Source organism: Camelus bactrianus, chromosome X (genome assembly GCF_048773025.1).
Source record: "Camelus bactrianus isolate YW-2024 breed Bactrian camel chromosome X, ASM4877302v1, whole genome shotgun sequence".
Lineage (NCBI taxonomy): Eukaryota > Metazoa > Chordata > Mammalia > Artiodactyla > Camelidae > Camelus > Camelus bactrianus.
Window position 1 is genome coordinate 12,103,853 of NC_133575.1, and position 6,114 is coordinate 12,109,966.

At 45.5% G+C, this 6,114-nt stretch overlaps 1 protein-coding gene across 1 annotated transcript in view; it reads left to right on the forward strand.

The window, feature by feature from the left end:
• The window catches only part of GRPR (gastrin releasing peptide receptor), a 171,036-nt gene extending 166,600 nt beyond the window's left edge, over positions 1–4,436 (forward strand). Inside the window, exons 16-17 of the mRNA XM_045505059.2 lie at positions 2,530–2,592; positions 4,303–4,436. The gene's annotated coding sequence lies outside the window, so the exon portion shown is untranslated. The remainder of the gene's footprint in view (positions 1–2,529; positions 2,593–4,302) is intronic.
• Positions 4,437–6,114: the final 1,678 nt, after the last annotated feature.

Sequence of the window (6,114 nt, forward strand, 5' to 3'; positions counted from 1 at the left end):
ACTAGCAGTTGTTCTTACATCAGGGTCACCTGGAGGGCTTGTTTCAGCAGACTGCTGGGCACCCACCACCAGAGTTCTGATTGCAGGGAAATGGGCCTCTCACACTCTCCTGTGCGCCCCTGGGGGGCTTGTTAAGGTGCAGATGCGGAGTCAGCTAGTCTGGGACGCGGCCCAAAGTGCTGCGTGTCTCCCAAGCTCATGCTGCTTGTCCAAGGACCGTACTTTGCAAAGCAGAGGGTCTGAAGCACTTTGACCTGATCAGTGATGCACTCATGCATCCTTGACCGCAGGAAGTTTTCATGGCTGTCCAGGAGGGGCTGACGGCACCCAACACCAGCACTCCCGACCTGCGGAGCCGTATAGCCACTCGCCTACCAGAAACCCTCCCTTCAGCCGGCCTCCGGTCACCTGGAAGTCAGCTCAGCGTCTTTGTCCTCACAGCCTCGCCCTCTGGGGTCAACCGCAGCTCAGGGAACACCACAGCACCCGCGGGGTCTAGGTGCAGAAAGTGAGGAGTCGTCCGTGGTACTCAGGAAAGCGCTCTCTGACCCGTCACTGTCTTCCTCTTCCGCTGCCTTGGCGCCGGTCCAAGCACCTGCCCGCTTTTCCTGAGCCATCGCGGCGAGCGCCTCCTCGCCTGCACATGCACTTTGTGCCCGTCACGCCGGCCAGGGGGATCTCGGACAACCCCAGTCTCTTCCTCGTGGTTAACGGCGCTCAGTGGCCTCACAGGATCCGGAGGATGAAGTCCAGACTCCTTCGGGCGGCCTGGAAAGCCCTGGGTGGGTCTGGCTCCACTAGACCCTTCCTGGCCCCGCCCGCACTGAGCCCGCTCTCTGTTCGGGCTGCTTCCGCGCCCGGGAGAGCGCCCTCCTCCTTCCACCACGGAGCTTCTGTTCCTGTTCCTGCGTCCTGGACCACCCTCTCTGTGTCTGATGAACTCAGACTCAGCCTTCGTATCTAAGGGGTGGAACCCGTCCCCGGTTCCCCTCCGGAAGCCTCAGTCAGTCCCCGTGCTTTGCTCCTCTAGCTCTTCTGAGCTCAGGACCACCTGGCTAATGTCTGTCTCCCCAGAGACGGGAAACGCCATCAGAGTGTAGACCACGCCTGTGCTAGCGTGCCGTTGAGTCCCCGGCGTCCAGCCCGGTGCTGGGGGCATCAAAGACACTTCGATGAGCATGGAATGTTCACTGATTGATTGAATGAAATGGAATAACCGAATGGACGGACAGCTGCTCCCTCCCTCCGCCTGCTGTCCTCACCCGTATCCGTTACCCTGCTGAATGGACAGCCGCAATGAAACACAGCCTTTAGGAGACCTCAGGACCCGAGCGGATGGTCCCAGCAAGGTTGTGGGGAAGAGCTGCTCTTGGCCAGGGGAGCTGAGCTGCGCCTTCAGAGGACCCTGTGCCAGCCGCGTCTTCAGAATGAGTTATGGGTCACTGGGTGTGGATTCTTTGGTTCTGTTGAGAATTACTGTAATAACTGCCTCACTAGCCATGGGTGGGTCTTCACAGCCCGATGCCTGGTATCTGGAAGGCCATCGTTTCGTAGGTATTGTTCAGCTTCTTCTTGTTTCAGGCAGGAGGATAAATTAGGTCCCTGATACTCCATCTTGGCCAGAAGCCAGGAATTGTTTCGTGGAGATAGGTTTTCATTGTCACAAAATTTGCCTGGTGATCAAAGAAAGCAGATGGAATGGCCGTGTGATTCTTTAAGACAGTGGTTCTCAGATTCGTGCCTACATGAGAAATTGTCCAGAAGGCTTGTGAAAACAGATGACCGGGTCTACCCCGCCACCTCAACTTTCTGATTCAGTTCTTCCGGGGTGGGACCCAAGAATTTGCACATTTAATACATTCATAGGTGACGCTGATGCAGCTGGTCCTCGGACCGCACTCTGAATAGCAGGGTTTCCAGATCTGGGTCTGCACACTTTCTCTCTCCAAGGGTAACCATTTCAGGCTTTGTAAGCCACATGCTCTCTGTGACAGCGACAGGGAGGGGGCTAGGAGGGAGGGAGGGAGGAGGAGGAGGGAGAGGATCCCCAGCAGTTACCTTGCATACCTGTTACCCTATGAGGTAGCCTTCCAACCCACGGCTGCCACCTTTCCAGATGTTAGTTATTTTATGTTGCTGTTGGTTTGCCAACATCCCCTATGGTTATTCCAAATACGGCAAGACACAAACTCTGATGATGCTCCCTGAAAAGAAACATCTTGCTCTTAGAGCTGTTTCTAAGAACCCCATTTCACAAGTCGTATTTGAGTGTTTATTTTCAAAACCATTTGATGGCTAAACTATGTTCCTAAAGTTATGTTTTGGTTTCTAGTTGCAATCCAAAAATCTTTGAAGATGCATGCATGAAAAGCCAGGGATAAAATTATAAAAGCCTACCACCATCTGCCTTTAAAATGTTATTTTCACAAAACTAAATTTATCAGATGGCTCCCAATGTTTTCCATGGGGAGCAGAGGCAAAACAACCATGAAATGAGTAACAGTTATTGCTGCTTTTCCCCCACTGTAGCATCCAGTGGAACTAGACCTTTCAGCAAATTAAACACGATGAGACGAAAAAGAAGGAAAAATGGTGAGCACCTCCATCAACGTTCCTCAGCTTCACTGAAACAGGACTTCATGCACACATCTCTCCAAAGCATACCACTTCCTCCTCCTTTCCCCTGAACATGGATTCTGGATGCTCAAAGCATTCACAGCATAGCAATAGCCCAGAAGAATTACTGTGGTTGGGCAGAATTCCAAATTTAATAGCCCCAGGATCTAATTCAACAAAATAATTTCTATATTAATTCACAAACTTTCCCCTTTGGTTATGGAATCAAGGCTCAAGATCATCAGCCAGTATTATCCAACACCCCCAGGCTCTGAAACACTGCGGCTGACACATGAAGAGATAAAAGGCAGAACTTGCAATCTGTGACCTGAGGCAGTTTATATTAAAAATGGGCTCACTAAAGCTTACCAAAATACTAGCCTAAGCAAAGGAGAACCAATATTGCTACATAAAAAGTATAGTAACAGAGTATTAATCACAATTAAGAGGAATGGGCTGTTGGACCTAATGCAGTTTTCTAGTCCTAGGAACATTTAACAAAATGCTTTTTTTCTTCTTATCGTCCCAATATTGCTGCCAGCACGTAGGGTAGTGGGTTTTGCGGACTGGCTTGCTCACTTCTGCTCCAGCCCCCTTCTGTGCCTTCCTGGCTTACAGAGACCGGAAAGCCACAAGCTCTGTTTTCCAGACTCCCTTACAACTAAAATTGTGGATGAGATTTCGATTCTGCATAACAGATGCACTCATCCAATGCTGGATTTGGAACCAAGTGATGCAGAAGCAGAGGCCAGGTGTAAGAAATGCATTTTGTGGACACAGACCATAACTGCGGCTGCCCGGTTCCAACGCCAGCAGCTGACACCGCCGTTTCCCGAGTCAGCAGAAGTGGCTTCCTGCTCACAGCGGAGGCTCCCAGGCAGCACTTTTCTACTAGTGGCCCGCTCCAGAAGCGCCTTCAGCTGGCAGTAGGGGCCACAGTGCCCCTGGAGCCCCGTCTGCGGTTCGCTGTGAAAGCCGACCCTGGCAGTCTAGCTCATACCATCCCTCCAGCTTTTCCAGTGATACTGTTACTTGACACCCCTTACTGTTCCCTTGCCACTCAAGCCACATGTCACTGATTCTGTCTCTGTAAGTAATTTCCAAATACAGTAGATGCTCACTCCCCTGCCTTCATAAATACAGTATAATATATGAACTGGATGAACAGGTGCTTTAAAGTTCTTCAAAATCATTAAGAAAATAAGTTTTATTCAAATCAAATTGAGTGCACAGTCACTTTGAACTTCCAGGAGTGACTTAACTTCATTTGAACCAACATCTCCTTTCAGACTATACCTTTACTGTTTTACTTGCTATGATAAAGAAATAAGCAGACCAAGTGAAGAGAATACTGAATGCATAAGCTCTAATTAAATCAAAAAACATGACTGTGTTGGTAGTGGGTTCACTATTTCAATAGTTGCTGGTAGAGACTCACTCCAGCAACTGTCCAGGAAAAGACATATGGACTTGGCCTGGGGTGAGAAAAGGGGTGGAGCATAGAGCAAAGATGGTGCGTGTTAGAGTATGAATTCCCCCAGAAGGAAATGTTGAGAGGACAATTTGAATGCAAGTAGTTTTTTAAGAGAAAAATCTGTAGGGGTACAAGGAAGTGTATTAGTTTTCTATTGCTTTTGTAACAAATTTGATGACTTAAAAAAACACAACTGTATTATTCTCTTACAGTACTGGAGGCAAGAAGTTGAATATGCTGCAGGGCTGGTGGCTCTGGAGAGATGCCATTTCTTTTCGTCGCCATTTCTTTTCGTCTTCCAGCCTTCTAGTGCCCTTAGTATTCCTTGGCTTCTGGCTGCTTCCTGAATCTTCAAAATCCATCAACAAATCTGCTTCCATCATCACATCACCTCCTACTCTCACTCTGACTCCTCCAGAATCCCTCTTAAGAAGGACTCATGTGCCACTATGAGAAAATTACAGACCAGTATCGCTGATGAACATAGATGTAAAAATCCTCAACAAAATATTACCAAACCAAACTCAGCAGTACATTCAAAGGATTATACACCATGATCAAGTGGAATTTATCCCTGGGATGCAAGAATGGTTCAACATACACAGATCAATAAATGTGATATACCATATTAACAAAATGAAGGGGAAAAATCGTATTATTGCCTCAATAGATGGAGAAAAACTATTTGACAAAATTCAACATCATTGCGTGATAAAAATTCTCAACAAATTGGGTATAGGTGGAATGTACCACAAGATAATAAAGGTCATATATGACAAGTCCACAGTTAACATCATACTCCATGGTAGAAAGCTGAGAGTTTTTCCTTTAAGATCAGGAACAGACAAGGATGCCCAACTCTCCACACTTTTATTCAACATAGTACTCGAAGTCATAACCAGAGCCATTGGGCAAGAAAAAGAAATAGAAGGCATCCAAATAGGAAAGGAAGTAAAACTGTACCTGTTTGCAGATGGCATGATCTTAAATATTAAAAAAATTCTATAGACTCTACCAAAAAAAAAAAAAAACTGCTATAATAAACACATTCAGCAACGTTACAGGATGCAAAACTCAACACTCAAAAATAATTGCATTTCTATACACTACCAATGAAAAATCAAAAAGGACATTAAGAAAATATATACAAGGGGGAGGGTATAGCTCAAGCGGTATAGCACATGCTTAGTTAGCATGCATGAGGTCCTGGGTTCAATCCCTAGTACCTACTCTAAAAATAAACCTAATTACCTCCCCCTCCTGCCAAAATAAAAAGTAATGCAATAATAAATAAAATATTTTTTAAAAAGGAAACTACACATACAAAACAAGAAAGTTCAGTCAAGTGGTTACACACAAGGTAAATATATAGAAATTAATAGTTTTCCTTCCCCAGAGTAGCCAAATGGAATACTTGAAAAACAGATCATACCCACAAGAGCAACAAAAACGTAAACTACCCATTTAATATGCAGAACCCCAATGATAAAAATTATCAAATTTTTCCAAGACATGTAAACACAGATTTAAATATACAGAACTGTGCCATGCTCCTGGCTGTCATGACGGAATGGTATAAAGATGTCAATTCTTCCTAAAATGACTTACAGATTTAATGTAATGCTAATCAAAAAATTCCACTTTTTAATTTTAAAATATTTAATCTCAAAAATGTGTTGGGGGGTGGGTATAGCCCAAGTAGTAGAGCGCATACTTAGCATACACAAGGTCCTGGGTTCAATCCCCAGCACTTCCATTTAAAGAAAAAAAAAAAAACTTTCAAAACCTCTGCATGGATTGGAGCGGCAAAGGGGCACAGGCTTAAACATTTCCAAACAAGGGGCAGAGTTCCTGCTTCATCATTTGCACAATGGGTGCCTGCATTTTAAAAGCACCTCCGGCAACAACATGGATGGACCTGGAGATTGTCATATTAAGTGAAGTAAGCCAGACAGATAAAGATAAATACCATATGAGATCACTCATATGTAGAATCTTAAAAATGACACAAATAAATTTATTTA